Here is a 22,834-nt window from a genome sequence, read left to right on the forward strand (position 1 = left end):
GGACATAGTTCATAAAGATGATAAAAATATAGCAATTGGTAATTTTCATATGTGTGGATATTTTTAACTAATTATATCATGTGTTGATTACTTGTTGATTTTAATTACATAATGCTACACAGAGAAGACAAGGGTTTTTACAAGGACAGTCTCTAGTTGATTGCAGTGGGTTTCTTTCATCTTTCTAAACCCCCAATCCAAAATTAAGCTCCCTGTGGATACAGCAGCTTGGGCCCATTGATGATGAATAAGCTGGTGCCTTGGCCATCAGAGACTTAACCTTCGCTTCTTGGTTTGGGACCCAAAGCAGCTTCAGTGGTAGAGAAGAGCCAGTACTTCCCCAATGTGAACCAAAGGTGTGGGGAAAGGATTCTCAGGTCACCCAAGCTTCCCACCAACTCCTGATGCCAGAGGTGAAATAAGCAAGAAATTAAACCCTCTTTCACAATCAAACACAGGGTTCAAAACACAAATAGCCCAGCATAACATGTTGCTTGTTCTGACACTGAGTGACAACTGTTTTCTTGTGTTACCAACAGACTGTTAATTCTTTAAAGGGAGGAGGGGTGACTGCCTCCTGGGTTCTAAGAGCCAGGGGCTGTGGTTGGGTAAGTGGTAGATAAGAAGCGGTCTGAAAAACTCTGCCTGGCTTCTGAACACCGCCTTCTTGGGAGGCTTCGATAACAAACAGGACGAGAACACTGAGCCCCCTGGAAGGGAAGAGGAGAACAAGGTGGAGCCCCTTGGAAGGGGGAGAGAGGAGCCAAGGCAAGCACACTCTGCCTACCGGCTCTGCCAGTCTCCCTTCTCCCTTCTAACCCTCCAGACTTTTCGAAATTTTGTGATTTTGATGTGACTCCAGGGCAGGAAATTCATCAAGATTTCATCTCACGATGGGCAGTGGAGGGTAGGAGAGATCATTGCCTTCCTCACTTGGACTCTGTCCACTAGAAAGGGATCACTTTTTAAAAGCTGGGGACCCTGACAGTTCTTCCCCAAGCAGGACGTCTCACTCACTTTAACTGTCCTCTCAAAAATATGTGTATATCTCCACTCAGTGCTCTGGTGACAACCTAGAGGGCTGGGGTGGGGTGGGAGGTGGGAGGGAGGTTCAAGAGGGAGGGGACGTACGTACAGTGACGGCTGATTCATGTTGTTAAGCAGCAGAAGCGACACAACTTTGTAAAGCAGTTGTCCTCCAGTTAAAAATTAATTAATCAAAACAGAAAGAATATATTATATGGGACCTTCCTGGAAGTCTAGTGGTTAAGACTGTGCTTCAGCTGCAGGGGCCACAAGTTAAATCCGTGGTCAGATAACTAAGATTCTTCATGCCAAGCCAAGCAGCCAGGAAAAAAAGAATATATGTACACAATAGTGAGAGTGACAGTCACTCAGTCGTGTCCCACTCTTCACGACCCCTTGGACTATACAGTCCATGGAATTCTCCAGGCCAGAATACTGGAGTGGGTAACGTTTCCCTTCTCCAGGGTGTCTTCCCAACCCAGGGATCAAACCCAGATCTCCCACATTGCAGGCGGATTCTTCACCAGCTGAGCCACCACGGAAGCCATGTGTATATGATAACACATAACATATAACATACCATAATGAAACATGTAATGCTATATATTATACATATGCATACATGCCTGCATGCTAAGTCACTCAGTCATGTTCGACTCTGTGATTGCATGGACTGTAGCCCACCAGGCTCCTCTTTCCATGGGATTCTCCAGGCAAGAATACTGGAGTGGGTTGCCATGTCCTCCTCCAGAAGATCTTTCCTATCCAGGGATCAAACCTGCATCTCATATGCCCCACAGATTGGCAGGCAGCTTCTTTACCACTAGCGCCACCTGAGAAGCCCACATATGCTCATTATATGTACATAAATATATATATAAACATATATACACATTATATAAATCTATATGCATATATTTGATGATATCTTGACTACAAATGAATTACATTAGCTCAGTATATACTCAAAGATTTCTCTATTTGACCTATAGCATTCTCTCTTTGGGTCTAATATTTTAGCCAATACTTCCACCCATAATGTCACTGTGTCTATTAAACGCCTTTTCTAAGACTGTAGGGCTAAGAGAAAAATACTTACTAAGCAATCAAGTCTGGTTTCCAGCCAAGTATGGGTACAGACGGGTCCCATTAGAGAATAACCTCGGGTATCTTATCTGATGACCCGCAGCCCTCTCCCCCACCTGTTTGGCCAGTAGAATTCGATGTCCCAGAACCAGCCTTGCCAGAGTTCAAGAAGAACTAGCGCCTGGCAGTAATGAGAGCAGTAAAAGCAGATTTTAATCAGAACGATCACAATAGGGGGAAGAAAGCTCCGCATAGAAGTGCGCTCCACTCCAAACACAGTGTGGTCCAGTAGGGACTTTCAGCCAAGGTGGTAGAGACAGAAGGTGTCTGAGGATGGAAAAGTACTGAGAGGGAACAGCCGGGGTAAGGGAGCGTGCCGATGAATCCAACCCAAGAGGACGCTCACAGAAGGCAGGCCAGGGCGATCAAAGGTCAGCTAGGGAGTGGTGAGGACCAAGAAGCAGCTCGGGTACCGGAGGCGAAAGGATACGGAAGAGGATGGTGTTCTGGCTAACCCAGCTTAGGAGGACGTTTGGCTAAAATTGGGCAATACAGAGAGGGAAGTCCAAGGGTCAAGGCCTCACCGGAGAGAGGACTCAGAGGAACCTCCTAAAGGCAGGTCAGGGAGAGCCTTTGGCACCAGCAGTGGGTTATGTTTCACCCTGCGTTAGGCTGACCAAGAGGGTGAACTCCACCAGGGACAGCTGTGGTCTCTCGCAATCAGAAAATATGTTCACATCTTGACCCTGCCCTGTCCTCGACCAAGATATCTGATTCAGTCAGACCCCCAGTTCCTGAATCTGATGAGAGAGGAGAATAACCTCCTTGGCTTGATTCTGATGATTGCAAACTGAGATTCCATAAAAGCACTTAGCATAGAATCTGAAGTATTGCAGACAATAGAGAAAAAAAAAGTCTGCTTTTTTTAAATCTTGGCATCTCTCTAGTGCTCAGAGGTTCTCCTCACCTGTGAAATGACAGATGGTTCAAACTCCTGAAAATGTCAAGTTAGAAAAAGCATGCCTCCTCCTTATTAGCTGGTGATTCTTAGGATGAACCTTAGCCAAATGAGCTGGGAATTCCATCACATATAATCCAGGTAATTTTAGAACACATTAGTTCTAAAACTATCTCTATAGAGGGAACATAAAAAACTCTTGTCTGCCAAGCCATCACCAAAAATATGAGCTAAACTAAAGATGGAGAGCTGTCTGTTTCTCATCAGGGGTTCCATACCTGAACCAGGTCAGACCAGAGGGCTGCCTTCCGTCTTAGACAGTAGGACTCAATGAAGAAGAACCACAGAATTTAAATCATCCAGAATTAATAAGATCAAATAGCACTAAAAAAAATGTTTTTAATCATCTGACACTTATTTATCTGGCAATTTGATCCATCTAGATTCCAGAATCCAACTAAGAACCCAAAAGTGAGGTAGAAATGAAACCACAAAAGAGGTCAGAGTGTCCACTCATTAAACCTGGAGCATTTTAACACAGAGGCTTCCCATGGAGACACAGGAGATATGGGTTTGATCTCTAGGTCGGGAAGATCCCCGGGAGGAGGAACTGGCAACCCACTGCAGTATTCTTGCCTGGAGAATTCCATGGACAGAAGAGCCTGGTGGGCTACAGTCCACAGGGTCGCACAGAGTCGGAAATAACTGATCACGCAGACTCGCATTTTAGCACAGGCACTGAGGCTGACATGAAGATATGCAAGGGCCTGTTTCTTTCTTTTTTCTAATCAGAAATCCTAAGAAGGTGGGTTGACTGGGTTCCCAGACCAGAAACAGAAGCAGTAAATAAAGGCAGGACACGGGTTTGCAAAACAGCTGGCTGATGGAAAGCAGCGAGTGAGGGAAGCCCGGATCCACACATCAAAGAAAAAGAGCCCAGAGAGCCGCCTTAGGGAGCTATTTGGGAAAGAAGCCCACGTTCCTCCGGCTTCCAGTCTCCCGAGGTCAGGTCTGCACTGAAGAGCAGTTGAGGAGTTGAGGTTTCCGTCAGACTGCCCTGGGGACACGAGAACACACTGGGATGATGCCCAGCTTCGTCTTGCTTGAAAACAAAGGGCAGTGTTGGCCACACTAGAGAATGACGTGTGGCTTCAACCTAAAAGCGTTTGTTCATTTCCATTGCCGCTTACAGGGGAAAACCTCAGTCACCCTGGAATATCCACCCCGCAGGGCATAATCCTGTGGGGAGGAGGCGGCAGCTGGTACCCCAGCTGGGTGTGAGCCTTCCAGGGCCCCACCCCAGCCTGTCCCCAGGACGATGCACACCGTTCTCATGCAAGCCAGCCCCTGAAGCACTTCCAAGGGCCTGGACAATGCCCTCCATCCCATGCATCACCCACCCCCCATGTCCTAGAAGGTACCCTGCCCTCTGGCGGTATTAAGTACTTCCTGGAAGAAAACGGCGTGGACCAGGGGACCAGCCTGCTGGAGGTCTCCTTCTCCTCTTTCATCTGGCCGAGTGTTCTCAGGAGCATGGCTTTGCTGGCCTCTCAGAAGGACATGTGCTCCAGGTTCTGCCAAGGTTCAGCCACTGCTCCCCGCCATTCATTTCCACACTCACCCCTCGCTCCCCACAGCAGCTGTGTCCCAGCATCTGGGTGCCCAGAAGTTGGGGGCCAGAGAACCAAGACGGAGGCTCCTGTCTAATCCTGTTTCCCCACATGTGCTGTCTCTCAGTCGTGTCCGACCCTTCGCGACCCTGGGGACTGTAGCCCTCCAGAATCCTCTGTCCGTGGGATTTCCCAGGAAGGAATTCTGGAGCAGGTTGCCATGTCCTCCTCTAGGGGACCTTCCCCACCCAGGGATCGAACCCAAGTCTCCTGTGTCTCCTGCCTTGGCAGGCGAATTCTTTACCACTGAGCCATCAGGGAAGCCCCTTGAGTCCCGGGAGCATCTAACTTGAGACGGGGAGGGTGTGCGGAGGTCGAAACGCCTGATTCAGGGCCTGTTTGTTAAATCACAGGAACTCTTGCCCTGCCAGACCACAGACACCCTAATCCCCCGCCTACACTGCCAGTTTGATTAAGCTGATGAATCTCTTTCTTTCTTTGCTTCCATCTAAAGCAATTAAATGTTGCCTGTCAGTGTCCCCAGCTGTGTGCACATAAGAGTTGCCCAGAGCAAAATCATTTTATCGCCAGGGAAGGATCAGTGTCTGGTTCCTCGTTTTGTTTTTTTTCATTTTAATTTCGATCTTTTTACATTACAAGTCATAGTCACACGTGGTAAGAAGTTCCAATAGCATCAAAGAATATATGATGAACAGGACATCTCCTTCCCTTTCCGTTGCCTCTGCCAAGAGCCAGGCATACTCAGCCAGTTGTACGCCTTCCAGAAATGTTCCATACTTATTCAAGCATATGTCCACGTGCGTTAATACATATTTATATTTTGTTACACAGATGGAAGTATATGGTTTTTGCCCCTGGTTAGTTGCTTTTTCAAAATGTAATCTATGTATGCATTCATGTGTTCTTTTAAACGACAAAATAAGAGTCCGTTTTATGGATGTGCGATCATTTATAGAGCTAGTCCTCTGTTGATCAATATTTAGGTAGCATCCGACATTTTTTCTGTTATGAACAGCACTGCAAGGAAACTCTTTGACTTCCATAAAATAGATTATTAGAAGTGAGATTGATGGGACAAAAGAGGGTATGGGTATTTCGCTTTTAAAGACGCTGCCAAATTGCCCTCTGGAGGTTGTGTCGACTACCAACCTTCCTCCAGAGGGGCGGGTGCCTTTGGAAAGGTACCTTCACCCTCGCTGGATATAAGAACTCACTGATCTTTACCAGCAGGATAGGTGGGAACCAGGCATCATCTGTGTTTCTTAGAGGGGTGTTGAGCATGTTTTAATACATTTATTGCTGCTAATTTTTCTGCCCTCTGCCCAGTTTTCCAAATGCATTTTTAGCTTCTTCTTATTGGCTTGGAAAGGCTTGTTTCATATAAAGAACATTAGCCCTTCGCAGTTACATGCTGTGCACATACACATTTTTCACAATCTGCCCTTTGCCTCGTGACTTTCTTTGCTAACAGTACTTTTATTTTTTTTATTTTTAGCCTGAATATTTTTATAATATTTATATTTTATGTAGTAAAGCTTATCAGTGTTTTTCTTTATGAGATCTCAGTTTTATGTCATAGGTGTGTTTAGGGTTTAGTAATATAAGAATAAGTGTTGTTTAGTTGCTCGGCCATGTCCGAATCTTTGGGACCTCAAAGACTAGAGCCCGCCGGGCTCCTCGATCCATGGGATTCTCCAGGCAAGAATACTGGTGTGGGTTGCCATTTCCTCCTCCAGGGGATCCTCCCCAACCAGGGATCAAACCCGTGTCTCCTGCACTGACAGGCAGATTCTTTACCACTGAGCCACCAGGGAAGCATAACAGAAGACTAGGCCTTCCCTGTTCTTTTGTTATTAACATGAAACAACCCTGCTTTGCTTTCTTACAGTCCTTTTAACAGTTTCCCTTTTAGACTGAGATCTTGGACTTTCCAGCTGGACTCCGCTGGAAAGCCAGCTTGCATTTTGCTCCAAATGACCAGCTAATTGTCCTAACACTCTCCTCTGAATAATCCACTTTTCTCTCTGCTGCTCTGAGTGCTCATCGGCTTTGCAGGTGGCTCAGGGGTAAAGAATCTGCCTGTGAGGTAGGAGACCCGGATCTGGTCCCTGAGTCGGAAGATCCCCTGGAGAAAGAAATGGCAACCCACTCCAGTATTCTTGCCTGGACAATTCCATGGACAGACGACCATGGCGGGCTACACGCCATGAGGTCACAAAAGAGTTGGACGTGACTGAGCATGCACACATACGCACACACACACACACAGCTTTGAACCATGTAGTTTTGCCTGACCCTCTTCGGGAAAAAAAAAAAACACACAAGTCAATAGTAAATATTCCTAATCTGTGGGTTACAGTAATAGTTTCAAATGTCAGTCCAAGGCCTCTTAAGCTGCTTATGCCAACATGACTTTTTATAATTATTACTGTTAAACTATATCCCCCCAAAATTCAGATGGTGACATCCTGGCCCCCAGAACCTAAGGATGCGTGCTTGTTTGGAAATAGGGTCATTGTGGATGTAATCAGTTAGGATGAGCTCATGCTAGAATCAGGTGGACCCTGACCCTAAAGGACTGCCGACCCTGAGCCTAGAGGACAAACCTGCTGTCCTTATAAGAAGGTAAATTTGGGCACAGACGGGGGCTCAGGAAGAAAGGCACAGGTAGAAGATGGCAGAGACCGGGGTGGTGCATTTCGGAGCCAAGGCTCACCAGTGATCGTAACAAGCCCCCAGAAGCCAGGACAGGGGCCTGGAACAGACCCGGCATCACCACCCTCAGAGGAAACGCAGCTGAGGTCACCTCGATGTCCGACTCCAGACCTGTGAGACGCAGCTCTACACTGCTGAAGCCCCCAGTCTGAAGGACTCTCTTACGGCAGCCCCGGCAAACCAAGACAATCATAAGAGGAAGAGTCTTAACTTCTTATTAAGACTGGAGACCAGCTGGTTCACTGTGGGAGAAGCTTCGATGGGGAACATCTCCCATTTGTGCACGTCAGCCTCCCACAGACGTGATCACTGGCCATCTCAGGCCCTCGGGGAGCTGTGCCCCGGGGCCTGGTTCTCCCTACCCCCCTCCGCCAGCCCCACACTGTTTGCCCACCCAGGCAGTGGCTCCTTCCCCCGCAGCACATCAGCAAAGAACACGCCCCTATCCCAGGTCCAGACCAGCCGCCAAATGTGCTGAGCAGCCTTTCCCAAGCCCGGCCACTCTCAGCCCCCAGCAGAGCTCTGCCCGCTCCTGCCCTGGCCTTGGCTGCCTCCCTGCCCCTCTCCTCTGACCCCACCAGGCTCTGGGCCTGCCTTCCCTCTTCCTGCAAACGAGCAAACACGCTGAGCCGGGCAAACAGGCCATCCCCACCCTTGCAGGGACCGTGCATCCAAGGTTCCGCAGCTAAGAAGTATTATCCGCAATGTGCTCGTGAAACGGCAGAAAAGCCAATAGACTGAGCGAAGGAGTGGGGGGGAGGTGATGGGAGGAAAAGGATGATCCTTTCGGGGAACCCTGAGGAAGGAAGGATTTATTCAAAGCTGCTCTCTGTAAATGCTGTTTTTTAAAAAGCAAGAGCCGTGAAACATCCCTCCAGGAATGGGGGCTTCTCAACAACCAAGTGGCACTGGCTGGCCTCTGCAGCCACGTCTGTCACCAGGGAAGCCACCTTTGTGACACTGGCTCCCTTGTTTTGGGCAAATACAGCTTTTCTTCTTGTTGCTTCATGCTTGTATGTGGATTGGGGAGTGGGGTGGGGGCATGGCTTGTAGCTGATTTCCTCCCTCTGGGAACACGCAGCTGAAAAAACGATAATGGGAAAAGGATGGCCGTATGATTCAGAGGACACACGTTTCCAGGGATGTTCCCCAGAGATGAGAAGCAGTGGGTGGGAGCAAGCAGGATCTACTTGGAAAGGCAAGCCTGGATGTGGGCAGTCTGGCTTGACCATCCCCAAGGGCTGCTTCCAGAAGCATCCCGGCATTTGCTCCCACTGCTCAGAGCTCCTGAAAGCCACTGGGGTTGCAGCCCCTTCCCAGCAAGCTGCAGAGATAGATGGAGCCTTTTCAGCATCCTCGAGTCAACAGAAGACCACTATGGTCACCGCTTGAGGCGCCAAGCCACCTGTAAGGGGTTGAATGGTGACCCCACCCCTGAAAGATGCTTATACGCCCTAAGCCCCAGTACCTTTGGATGTGACCTTATTAGAAAAACCATCTCCAAAGATGTAAGAAAGCTAAGAATTTCAAGATGAGGTCATCTTGGATTGCCCAGGTGGTCTCTAAATCCTATGACGAGTGTCCTTACGAGAGAGGAGAAGAGAACACAGACCCAGAGGAAAAGGCCGAGTGAAGATGGAGACAGAGATGGGAGTGAGGCAGCCACAAGCCAAGGGACTCCTGGAGGCTCCCGAGGCTGGAAGAGGTAGGAAGGATCTTCCCCTAGAGCCTTCAGAGGGAGTTCAGCCCTGCTGACACCTTGATTTCAGACTTCTGGCCTCCAGATCTGCAAGAGAATCAATTTATGTTGCCACCCAGTTTACGGTGATTTGTGATGACAGACATGGGAAACGAACACACCATCCCTCCAAATAATCCCTCACATTCTGCTGTCTCCTCGGAGACCATCTAAACACACACTATTTGTGGAATAAAGAAACTAACAAGATAGAAAAGCACCAGGCCCCAGTCAGCTCCCCAACATGTGGGCATACCAGACCTCTTTCCCCTAAATAAAGAAATAGAGCAGCAGGTACCTGTGCCCTTCAACAGCCATCCGAGACTCGCAGGGCACGCCCTGACCTCCGATCACACAGAGCTCCAAGGACGCTGGTCTCAGTTGGCCAGGATGTCTGCCTGGAGCCTTGACTTTCCAGAAAACACCATCTTCACCTTCTCTTTTTTTTCTTATTTTTTTGTCACCAACTGACTTCACTAGCATAATTCACCAGCCACATATACATTCACAAAGAGAAAGTTGAAGCAACAAGATGAGATAACATTGCTCCTGGTTTTCCTTTTGACATCACTAAAGGTTGTGAAGAATCCGACTGAGTGCAGACATTCCTGAGGAAGCAAGCCCTTGGGGGATGGATCAGGGTGAAGACAGCAGGCTTAGGCATGCACCTGTCAGAAGCTCCTGATCAAATTACAGGTTTCTATTCTGCTCGGGACAGTGCAGAATCCTGTGCTATTCACTGATAATTCACCAATGAGTACCTGTCACTCTCCTCTCAGACTGAAACCAACATAGGAACTATCCGCAGAAGATGAAGAGAAGAATTCAATCAGAGAAACATGGACGGTTATCAAATTGTGCTCAATCACTAAGTCGTGTCTGATTCTTTGGGACCCCATAGACTGTAGCCCACCAGGCTCCTCTGTCCATGATATTCTCCAGGCAAGAACACTGGAGTGGGTCTTCATGCCCTCCTCCAGGGGATCTTCCAGACCCATGGATCGATCCCTTGTCTCTTGCATCTCCTGCATTGGCAGGAGGATTCTTTACCACTGAGCCACTTTGGAAGTTACCAAATTACTATCTGGCTATTTCTGGATCATCCTCCACTCAGATCACATTGTACCTGTCGACACCTGGGGAATTTCCTCCCCTCGTTTGAGAATTTCAAGTCGTTGCATCAAATGAAAATTCCTAGGAAAAGTCAAGGACTGAAAACTCTCAACCCCTGGAGACTTAGCGAGACAAGAGGAAAGCTCAGCCTTGGCATTCTTATTTCCATGGGACTAAGCTATTTAGGCCTCGACAGGCATCAGACAGATTTCTTGAGGTCACTTGGGAATCTTGCAGTCAGCTCTAGGTGCACAGCCGACAAGATCCTCAGTTGAGTGTTCTTGGTGGGAAGCTTTGCAGAAACACAAGATCTGCTGGAAACAGCAAATGCTGCCTGCTCTGGAGAAGGGACTCTTCAGTGAGCCCTGAGGCTCCAGAGGTGTGGGTTAAAGAAGCTCTGAAGGGTGATGGAGATGCTGGTTGCAGTGTTCTGTGTAGCGTGTGTATTAGTCTGGGCCCTCCAGAGAAGCAGAACCAACAGGGTCAGTCAGTTCCGTTGCTCAGTCGTGTCTGACTCTGTGCTACCCCATGGACTGCAGCACACCAGGCTCCTCTGTCCTCCACTATCTCCCTGAGTTTCCTTTGATTCATGTCCATTGAGTTGGTCATGCTATCCAACCATCTTATATTCTATCGTCCTCTTCTCCTTCTGCCTTCAGTCTTTCCCAGCATCAGGGTCTTTTTCAATGAGTCAGCTCTTCGAATCAGGTGGCCAAGGTACTGGAGCTTCAGCTTCAGCAGCACTCCTTCCAGTGAATAGTCAGGGTTGATTTCCTTTAGGATGGACTGGTTTGATCTCCTTGCTGTCCAAGAGACTCTCAAGAGTTTTCTCCAGCACAGCAGTTCGAAAGCATCAATTCTTTGATGCTCGGCCTTCTTTATGACACATGGGTGGATAGATAGATAATAGCTCACAGATAGACCCACAGAAACAGATGGTAGCTAAAGAGACTTACTGTAAGGGATTGGCTCACACAGCTATGGAAGCTGAAAAGTCCCGGGATCTACAGTTTGCAAGCTGGACACCCAGGAGAACCAAGAGTGTGGTTCCAGTCCAAGTCCAGACCCGAGAGAGAGGACCAGGGACCCAGCGGGAAGACAATCACTAATCATAGGAGAGTTCTTATGTTGGTTTCAGTCTGAGAGGATCTCCTTCTCCACCCTTTGGTTCTGTTCAAACCTTTAATTGCATGAGCTCCCCACATCATGAAGGGCATTCTGTTATATCTAGTTCAATCATTCAGGTATGAACCTTATCCAGAAACACCCTCACATATAATCCAGAATATTGCTTGACCACATTATCTGGGCACAGACTGGCCCCCACCAAACCAACTTATACAATGAGCCATCATCGATGTCAATGGCAGCCCCACGGTGCCTGGAGCTGGCTGATGAACTGCTCTGTGGGTCAGACAGTGAGCATCCTTGGAGATCCCTGAGGTCTGAGAACTCTGGTGTTGTGGGGAAGGAGCTGAAACATGCTAGGGAGTCAGGAGAGGTGCAAGTCAGAGAGTCAGCCCCGTTAAAGACCGGAAGGGGCAGACCCTTGGCGGCAGTCCAATGAGACCAGCAGTGACAGCATCGGCACGCACGCTGAGTTCCCCTTCCTGCGGGCGCCCCTTGGAAATCCACATCATCAGTTGCTCTCCAGGGCCCTGGCTGATTGGCCCAAGGTCACAGGCTGTGATGAGCAGAGTTTTGCTACCTTCATGCACATCGTTCTTGGGCAAATGTTTCTCTCTGATGCATCCCCAGAGGGCTTGCTTCCTCAGGAATTTCTGCACCGAGTTCTACCTTCACACACTTTTTTCCCTCCAAAGTGGGGGAAGGGGGGAATGAGTAAAGAACAAGTAAGAATGTTCTGTTATTTATATACACTCCCAGCCAGTAGGGGAAACCAGTTGAGAGGCTGAATAGAATCTACACATCTAGCTTTCATTTTGGAAGGTGTGTGTGGGGGGAGGGGAACGTGATTCACTGTAGACCATTCATTTATATACAAATATCTAGCTGGAGTCAAAAAAGAATTTTAATCAAAGTTCTCACCACAGTAACTGGCTCTTCTGCTGACTCAGGGCTTCCCAGGGAACTGGTGCTCACAGATACTCAGCTGCTTCAAACCTATGAGTAATGAGGATGTTTGGCAAAGCTTTTTAAGGTCAATATTAGATAGGGTTCTTTCAACCAAGCCTAGCAGGTGAGACAGCCTGATCTCTGAGTCGGTGCAGACGGCGGCCAGGAGAATGTCCTGAGAGAAACAGGGCAGGCTCAGCCCAATCCCAGTCCTCCACGGTGACGGTCACACACCTTCATTCATTCACCGGCCCACAGACATCCTCACCCTTGTGCTGGCGGGGCTCACCAACTGGTTAGGATAAGTGTCGATTCCCACCTTCCTTTCATCCAGCAAGAACTCTATTTCTTCCCCTCTCTTCCATCTTTGCCCAAAATTCATGCAATGGTTACTAATGATACTTAAAACTAATGACCACTGATTGAGCGATTACTGCGTGCAAGGCACTGTTCTAAGTACCTCATATGGACTAACTCACAAAACTCTTATTGATCATCTATGACGGAGACACCATTATTATCACTCTAATTATGGGGGTGAGGAAGCAGAGACACCAGAGTTTTAATTCACTTGTACAAGGGCACAGAGCTTCTGTACTGGTCATCCACTGATGTACCGCAACTTACCCCCAAACTTAATGCATGAAACGAGAAATACATGTTGTCTCCTGTAACTGATTTCTTTTTTTTTTTTATTTTATTTTATTTTTAAACTTTACAATATTGTATTAGTTTTGCCAAATATCGAAATGAATCCACCACAGGTATACCCGCGTTCCCCATTCTGAACCCTCCTCCCTCCTCCCTCCCCTACCCTCCCTCTGGGTCATCCCAGTGCACCAGCCCCAAGCATCCAGTACCGTGCATCGAACCTGGACTGGCGACTCGTTTCATACATGATATTATACATGTTTCAATGCTATTCTCCCAAATCTCCCCACCCTCTCCCTCTCCCACAGAGTCCATAAGACTGATCTATACATCGGTGTCTCTTTTGCAGTCTCGTACACAGGGTTATTGTTACCATCTTTCTAAATTCCATATATATGTGTTAGTATACTGTATTGGTGTTTTTCTTTCTGGCTTACTTCACTGTAACTGATTTCTAATCTCAGAACATTGTGGTCAGAGAGGATGCATGAAACTATTTCAATTTTCTTAAATTCACAGAAGCTTGATTTGAAGTTTCTGTAGGTCAAGAATCAGGAGCTACTTAGCTGGGTGGTTCTGGCTCAGGAGACTGAAGTCGCCCAGGGGCTTGATGGGGCTGGAGCATCCGCTTCCACATGGCTGGTGGCTGGAGGCCTCGGTTCCTTTTCTTGTGGATCTCTCACTAGGCTGCTTGAGCATCCTCACAACACGGCAGATAGTCTTCCCCAAAGCAGGTGGCCCAAAAAAAAAGACACAGACAGCCTCAGTGCCTTGAATGACCTCATCCCATCACTTCCACTTTTACTTCTTCATTAGAAATGAGACCAGACCACATTTTGTTGTTCAGTTGCTAAGTGGTGTCCAATTCTTTGCAACCCCATGGACTGCAGCATGCCAGGCTTCCCTGTCCTTCACTATCTCTTGGAGTTTGCTCAAACTCAAGTCCATTGAGTCACTGATGCCATCCAATCATCTCATCCTCAGTCGCCCCCTTCTCCTCCTGCCCTCAATCTTTCCCAGAATCAGGGTCTTTTCTAATGAGTCGGCTCTTCACATCAGGTGGCCAACATGTTAGAGCTTCAGCTTCAGCATCTGCCTTTCCAATGAATGTTCAGGGTTGATTTCCTTTAGGATGGACTAGTTTGACCTCCTTTGGGACTCAAACTCAAAAGTTTGGTCTCCAAGGGACTCTCAAGAGTCTTCTCCAGCACCACAGTTCAAAGGCATCAATTCTTCAGTGTTCAGCTTTCTTTATGGTCCAGCTCTCACATCTGTACATGACTCCTGGAAAAACCATAGCTTTGACTAGACAGACCTTTGTTGGCAAAATGATGTCTCTCCTTTTTAATATGCTCTCTAGGTTTGTCATAGCCATTCTTCCAAGGAGCATCTTTTAATTTCATGACTGCAATCACCATCTGCAATGATTTTGGAGATGGGTGAGTTGGGAGACAAATGAATGGATGGATGGATGGATGCTGGACATTTGGCTGGTTGGATGAATGAACTGATGGTTGGGTGAGAAAAGGAATGGATTGATAAATAGGTAGGTGGGTGGGGACATAAAAGAGTGGACGGATGGAACAATGGATAGAAACATGGATGGGTGGATGAATGGTTGGCTGGTTGGATGAATGAGCTGATGGATGGATGAGCAAATGAATGGGTTGATAAATAGATGGATGGGTTGGGAGATAAATGAGTGGACGGATAGATGCATGTATGCACGAATGGATGGATGATGGTTGGATAAATGATTGGGTGAATGAATGTTTAGGTTGGTAGGTAGATGGGTGAGTGGATAGATGGAGAAACACAACTTCTGATCTCATGGAGCTTCACTTCAGTTCAGTTCAATTGCTCAGTCATGTCCAACTCTTTGCAACCCCATGGACAGCAGCATGCCAGGCCTCCCTGTCCATTGCCAACTCCCAGAGTTTACTCAAACTCATGTCCATTGAGTCGGTGATGCCATCCAACCATCTCATCCTCTGTCGTCCCCTTCTCCTCCTACCTTCAATCTTTTCCAGCATCAGAGTCTTTTCAAATGAGTCAGCTCTTCGCATCAGGTGGCCAAAGCATTGCAGCTTCAGCTTCAGCATCAGTCCTTCCAATGAATATTCAGGACTGATCTCCTTTAGGAAGGATTGGCTGGATCTCCTTTCAATCTTACAACAGTCAAATAAAAATAAGATTAACAGAATATATGTATTCTGGAGAAATCTACTAAAGAAAGATATTATGGAAAACAGCCTAATCCGGATAAAACCATATGAAAAACAAAGCATAAAATGTTAATACAAACAATAACAAAAGGGCAGAGAAAGATGGGAAAGGCTAGGAGAAGGACCCCAAATGAAAGGGCAAATAAAAGCACCAGTATTTCACAAACCCAAGGATTTGGTCCTCTTGAGCAACATTACTGCTTTTCCCCCAACGGATTGAAAATAAACTCTCGGCCAACTTGCTGTCTGGGTAGGGCACAGGCTGCCTGTGCCCTGTGTCCCTCTGGAGCAGATCCAGTGCGGAGCTGTTGCCATGGAAAAGCCATCGGCCTGGGCTGTGTTCACATGAGCCCGCCCCCACCCCCACCCCCACCCCCACCCCGTCCCCACCCCTCTACCCCTAGCAGCAGCTCAGAGCCTGCCTTTAGCCTCGGGAGGCACGGGTCCAGCCGTCAGAAGCAATTGTCCAAGGCCGGCAAGGAGGCGGGCACCGCCGTCTTGGCCTCTGGGGAAAGGGACTCGAATCAACGGCGGATTTCTGCCACTGGACAGACGGAGCTCCCGGATGCAGGCGCGGCCTGGCCAGGAGCCCTGTCCCTACAGTCCCCGGGACCAGAACTATAGGCCGTCTGCATAAGGTCGCAGGCCCCAGTGCTGGGCAAAGTGGAGGTGGGGGAGAGGACGCAGGCACCAAAAGACTGGAAAGCGCCAGAGAGTGGACAGAAGCCCTCTGCGTCCCCGCTCAGTCCCTCCAACGTGACGCTGCTCCCAGCTGCGCCGTCTGCTGGGCGGCCGTCCAGTGCGGCAGAGGGTGTTTTGCAGCCACATATCTGGCCTCTGCCCTCTAGGGCAGTAGCTATGCTCCCCGAGTTTAACCACCCAGTGCCATCAGAGGACCCCGGGGTCCCTGAGGGTGGGAGAACACTGCCCACGGAGAGCCCCTGTTCTGGCAGCGATGCCGACCCCTCCGCGCCCCTGTTGTTTCACGCACTCATGTGTCACCTCCCTCCAGGCCAGCCCTGGACACAGCCCCTTCACAGACCCTGCAGTGCCCTCGGCGACCCCAGGCGCCCAGGGCCCCGTGCGCATGCTCAGAGCCCTCCGCGGCACTTCCGCGGGGCCCTGCGATTGTCCATCCGAGTTCATGCTTCATTCCCCAGGGATTTATCAGGTGCCCAGAGTCAGCTGGCAGCAGGGGGCAACAGGGGCCGGAGGACAGGAGCAGTGAAGCTTGGAGCCCACCTGTCCACCCGTCCATGAGCTCCTTAGGGTCACGGGACACACACCTGACCCGCGGCAGGACCGGCCCCTAGAGGAAGGTCGCATAGCACACTCTCAGTATTGACCAGCCTGTCAGTTCCCCAAGCTGCAGGCATCACCAGCCTAGCTCACCACCCTCAGACCGTGGGCCCCCGGCCAGCCTCAAGCTTTCCCGTGCACACAAGTCTGCTGGGGAAGGTGCTGACATGCACGTGGTGAAGCAGTCGGTCTGGGTTCTGCATTCCAACCAGCTCCCAGGGATGCTGCTGCTGCTGGTCTGAAGGACCACCCCTGAGATCCAAGTCACACTCAGGAAATCTGACAAACGCCTCTGGCAGGGTTAGTGCTCTGTCGCCCGCGGACGTGGGGACTGCAGAGGCATTGAAGATGACGCTAGCAATGAGAATTCGGGGGTTAGGTAACAGTGGCATACTTATTCAGGAGCAGGACACAGAAACTGTCTAAGAGCCAGCTTGCTGTTGCAGCTTGATCGCTTCGGTCCTATCTGACTCTTTGGGAACGCCCATGGACTGTAACCCGCCAGGCTTCTCTGTCCTTCGAGTTGCCCAGGCAAGAATGCTGGAACAGGTTGCCATTTCCTTCTCCAAGGGCTTCCCTGCTGGCTTAAGCGGTAGAGAATCTGCCTGCAATACAGGAGACTCAGGTTCAATCCCTGAGTCGACAAGATTTTCCTGGAGAAGGAAATGGCAACCCACACCAGTATTCTTGCCTGGGAAATCCCATGGACAGGACAGTCCATGGGGTTGCAAAGAGTTGGACACGACTGAGCAACTAACACTTCTCCGAGGGGGTCTTACAGACCCAGGGATCCAACCCATGTCTCCTGCATTGCAGGCGGATTCTTTACCACTGAGCTACCTACAAAGCCAAGAGTCAGTTTGCCGAGTTGCTATTGCTTTCAGGAAAAGAGAAGGCCTCTGGTGACACCTTCCAAGGTCTGTCTCTACAGGTCAAGACATACTGGCTTATCACACACCCTCTCCTAGAAGCTGGAAAGGCACGGGGGCTCAAGTCATTGCCACGGCCCCTGATCCCGGGTCCAAGGAGAAGTCAAGGAGCAGCTCCTCCGAGATGGTGGGGACCCGAGGTGTGGCCTGAGGTCTCCCAGCGACAGCACTTTCCCTACGTGACGTTTGTGGTGACCGCTCAGCACTGTCAGTTTGGTTCAGTTCAGTCGCTCAGTCGTGTCCAACTCTCTGCGACCCCATGGACTGCAGCATGCCAGGCCTCCCTGTCCATCACCAACTCCCGGAGTTCACCCAAACTCATGTCCATTGAGTCGGTGATGTCATCCAACCATTTCATCCTCTGTCGTTCCCTTCTCCTCCCGCCTTCAATCTTTCCCAGCATCAGGGTCTTTTCAAATGAGTCAGCTCTTCACATCTGGTGACCAAAGTATTGGAGTTTCAGCTTTAGCATCAGTCCTTCCAATGAATATTCCTTTAGGATGGACTGGTTGGATCTCCTTGCAGTCCAAGGGACTCTCAAGAGTCTTCTCCAACCCCACAACTTAAAAGCGTCAATTTTTGGCGCTCTGCTTTCTTTATAGTCCAGCTCTCACATCCATACATGACTACTGGAAAAACCATAGATTTGACTGGACAGCAGTGACCGAAAGCAACCTAGGTCCGTCTGACCATCTCTGAAAGACGCGCGAGCGCCACCTGGTGGTGCAGTGATCACACAGCGGGCCGCGCGTCGGCCTGCCCGCAGGCTGACCGACAGTCTCCAAAACCAGGGCATCAGTCACTGGAAAACATCCCCTAACTCTATTTCTCCCTTCCGAGGTTAATTCTGTGGATATTCGTATCTCCGAGGTGTAGCCGTCACCCCTGAAACTCCAGATAATGAAAGGAAAGGGCTGTGGGGTTTGCATTGACCCAAGACCATAGGACTGTAAACAAAGCACAAAGTTTTGAGGCTTCCTGAGCTCAGTCCAAGCCAGACACTCAGAGAGTGATGTGCAAGACGTCTGCTGAGTTAAGTCCAGGGCGTCTGGCCCTCTGAGCAGGGCTCCCTGAGCCCACCTGGGAGGCTGGGAGGGCTGGAGGGGATGGGTCTGGAGAGAAATAATACCCTTTCTCCTCCTTAGCCACCCTAATGGAGCCAGTTGGCTGGATTTGGTGCATGCATGCATTCACTCATTCATTCATTCATCATTAGTGAGCACACAGTCTTGAATCTTCCAGAACTCACGCTATGCACCAGCAGGGAGTGAAGCAGGCTCTGGCTCTCATGTGTTTGCAAGCGGGTGAGTGGGAGACAGGGGCTAAGTGAGAAAGTACCCGGGTCAGGGTGGGGTGGGCGAGAAGAAAAAGGAAGCAGGAAGCAGGTTCTGAAGTGGGGGGGCACAGGTGAGGCGGGGAGTCAGGGAGGGTCTCTCTGAGAAGGTGAGGTTAGAACCTGCCTGCACAGGGAAGCCATGAGCTGTGGAAATCTAAGGGGGAGAGTGTCCCAGGCGGAGAGGACATGAGTGCTAAGGGCTTGCAGGGAAAAGGCAGCATGGAGAAATCAAGGATGTGCTAGGACGTTCAGAGCTAAATCTGGGCAGGCCCGGATGAGCTCGTCACTGACTGTGGCCGGCAGCTAGGAGAGGGAGAGAGGTCAATGCAGGGGCCCAGGTGAGAGGCAGCGTTGGTGGGGGGAGGGGGGGGCGGGTTGGAGGTGAGAACCCAGGAGCTCCATCCACAGTGTGGGCCTGGGCTTATACAGGCGCCTGTGGGTTCTTCCCTGCCCCCCACTCCAGAGCGGCCTGTCTTCACTGGCTCTGTGGACCCAGATAGAGGCCGATTTCTCATGAGTGGAATACACTATACGCACTAAAGGAGAGAGCTGAAGGTTACACAGTGAAAGCAGACAGGTAAACTCTGCTCTTCAGCCACCTTCTCCTCCAAGGCTCCCCCAGGTGTCTCCAACACACAGCGGGGACAAGTCCCTGTGAAAGCCTCTTCCCCCTTCTTGCCTTCATTGAGCCACCTGGTACACTCCTATTCATCCTTCAACACCCAGTCTATCTTTTTTAAAGACTTTTCTGGCAACACTCTCACCCATAAAATCCCTCCTTTCTCTCTGCCCCCTTGAGTTCTGAACACACCTCTAAAATTAAATGTAACCATCTATCTTGTTACTAACTAACAAACTATGGGAAATTCTGAAAGACATGGGAATAGGAGACCACCTTACCTGCCTCCTGAGAAATCTGTATGCAGGTCAAGAAGCAGCAGTTAGAACCAGACATGGAACAACAGACTGGTTCCAAATCGGGAAAGGAGTACATCAAGGCTGTATATTGTCACCCTGCTTATTTAAATTATATGCAGAGTACATCATGAGAAATGCTGGACTAGATGAAGCACAAGCTGGAATCAAGATTGCCAGGAGAAATATCAATAACCTCAGATATGCAGATGACACCACCTGGCAGAAAGCAAAGAAGAACTAAAGAGCTTCTTAATGAAAGTGAAAGAGGAAAAAAAAAAAAGAAAGTGAAAAAGGAGAGTGAAAAAGTTGGTTTAAAACTCAGCATTCAGAAAACTAAGATTATGGCAGCCAGTCCCATCACGTCATGGCAAATAGATGGGGAAACAATGGAAACAGTGGCAGACTATTTTTTGGGCTCCAAAATTACTGCAGATGGTGACTGCAGTCATGAAATTAAAAGATGCTTGCTCCTTGGAAGAAAAGCTATGACAAACTTAGACAGCATATTAAAAAGCAGAGACATTACTTTGCCAACAAAGGTCAGTCTAGTCAAGGCTATGGTTTTTCCAGTAGTCATGTATGGATGTAAGAGTTGAACCATAAAGAAAGCTGAGTGCCGAAGAATTGACGCTTTTGAACTGTGGTGTTGGGGAAGACTCTTGAGAGTCCCTTGGACTGCAAGGAGATCCAACCAGTCCATCCTAAAGGAAATCAGTCCCGAATATTCATTGGAAGGACTGATGCTGAGGCTGAAGCTCAAATACTTTGGCCACCAGATGTGAAGAGCTGACTCATTTGAAAAGACCCTGGTGCTGGGAAAGATTGAGGGCAGGAGAAGGGGACAACAGAAGATGAGATGGTTGGATGGCATCACTGACTCAATGGAGATGAGTTTGGGTAAACTCCAGGAGTTGGTGATGTACAGGGAGGCCTGGCATGCTGCAGTCCATGGGGTCACAGAGTCAGACACAACTGAGCGACTAAACTGAACTGACTACATATAAAATAAATGAACAATGAGGACTTGCTGCATAGCTCAGGAAACTATACTCAATATCTTGTAATAACCTATAACAGAAAAAACATGAAAAAGAACTGAATCATTTTCCTGAATACTTGAAACTAACAACATTGTAAATTGACAACGCTTCAGTTAAAACGAATTAGAAAATTAATTAAAATTTTAAAGGAATATTTCCTTTTTACATTCTCTGTATGATTAGAGTTATCTATCCTTTAATGTTTAAGAAAGCACACGGTGAAAACACTTCATTTTTTCCATCTAGTATTTCTTTTTTATGAAGCCTTTTAACTACTAGTTTCTTTAACAGTTATAGAACTATTCAGGATTTTCTATTTCTAGTTAAGCCATTTTTTTGAAAGTTACATTTTTTTTTAGTAAAAAAATGTACTTTGTTCATTTAAATTTTCTAGTTTACTGGTATAAATTTATATATTATAAAATAAGTTATGTTTATTATATTTTCATATCTCCACACACCTTTATGTATACATTTTGATTCCTAATACTACATTTATGAAGGAGGAAATGGCAACCCACTCCAGTATTCTTGCCTGGAGAATCCCATGGACCAAGTAGCCTGCCAGGCTACATAGAGATGGACGTGACTTATGGAGCACACACACACACACTGTTCATTTAAATTACCTTTCTTCTCAACTATGCTAATCTCATTAGTGGTTGGCCCGTTTCAATAATCTTCCAAGAATCCGCTTATTCCTTTTTGTTACATTACTGTTTTCCCGTTCATTGCCTTCTGCTTTCGTCTTTATTGTCTCTTTGCCTCTGTTTCTTTGCATCATTTCTGTTACTTTCTCCCCTTAAAGTGCGGGTTTCTCTCATTCGGTTTCTGTCTCCTTTTTCTTTTCTAATAAATTCAGAACTAATTTTCTAAGAATCCCTTTAGTTTCATCCCACAAGGTTTGATTTGTTGTCTTTAAATTATGGTTCGACTCGAAGAGTTATCTAACCATGATCTTGGATCATGAATTGACAAATTATTTAGACATGACTTTATTTCCAAAAGCACAGCATCTTATTAGTCTTGCTTGTTATTGACTTCTAATTTAATTTAATGACAGCTGGAGAACGTGAACTGAACGACAGTTCTTTGGAATTTATCAGCCTTATTTGCTGAGTTTGTGCATGGCCGATTTAACAAATACTCTGTACGTGCCTAAGAAGAACACCATCCCAGCCCTTGGATGCAGTGTTTGACACACGATCAAGATGTTAATTAAGCTTTTCATTGTATTCTTTGTATAGATACATGTACTCTTATTGGTTTCTGGTCTGTTTAATCTGTTACTGATAGAGCCTTGATTACATTGGTGACTGTGTCCCCTTCTTCTTGTTCTACATTGCAATATGTTATTGTGTGCTCAGACGCCCAGCTGTGTCCAGTTCTTTGTGACCCCATGGACTGTAGCCCACCAGGCTCCTCTGTCCATGGGATTCTCCAGGCAAGAATACTGGGGTGGGTTGCCATGCCCTCCTCCAGGGGTTCTTCCCAACCCAGGGATTGAACTTGCATCTCTTATGTCTCCTGCTTTGGCAGACAGATTCTTTACCAGTAGCATCACCAGGGAAGCCCAAAACATGCTATTAGATGTATGCAAAGTTAGCATTTTCCACAGTTTATTGTGATCCACACAGTCAAAGGCTTTGGCATAGTCAATAAAGCAGAAATAGATGTTTTTCTGGAACTCTCTTATTTTTTCTATGATCCAGTGGATGTTGGCAATTTGATCTCTGGTTCCTCTGCCTTTTCTAAAACCAGCTTGAACATCAGGAAGTTCACGGTTCACATATTGCTGAAGCCTGGCTTGGAAAATTTTGAGCATTACTTTACTAGCATGTGAGATGAGTGCAATTGTGCGGTAGTTTGAGCATTCTTTGGCATTGCCTTTCTTTGGGATTGGAATGAAAACTGACCTTTTCCAGTCCTGTGGCCACTGCTGAGTTTTCCAAATTTGCTGGCATATTGAGTGCAGCACTTTCACAGCATCATCTTTCAGGATTTGGAATAGCTCAACTGGAATTCCATCACCTCCACTAGCTTTGTTCGTAGTGATGCTTTCTAAGGCCCACTTGACTTCACATTCCAGGATG

General features: G+C 48.0%; 1 protein-coding gene and 1 long non-coding RNA gene across 3 annotated transcripts in view; one reads left to right on the forward strand and one right to left on the reverse strand.

Moving 5' to 3' along the window:
* KCNJ6 (potassium inwardly rectifying channel subfamily J member 6) overlaps positions 1-22,834 on the forward strand; it is a 91,609-nt gene that overhangs the window by 29,507 nt on the left and 39,268 nt on the right. The gene's annotated exons all lie outside the window — the stretch shown is intronic.
* LOC138989372 (uncharacterized) overlaps positions 1-22,834 on the reverse strand; it is a 97,494-nt gene that overhangs the window by 796 nt on the left and 73,864 nt on the right. The window lies entirely within an intron of this gene.

The sequence above is a fragment of the Bos mutus genome, chromosome 1 (assembly GCF_027580195.1).
Source record: "Bos mutus isolate GX-2022 chromosome 1, NWIPB_WYAK_1.1, whole genome shotgun sequence".
NCBI lineage: Eukaryota > Metazoa > Chordata > Mammalia > Artiodactyla > Bovidae > Bos > Bos mutus.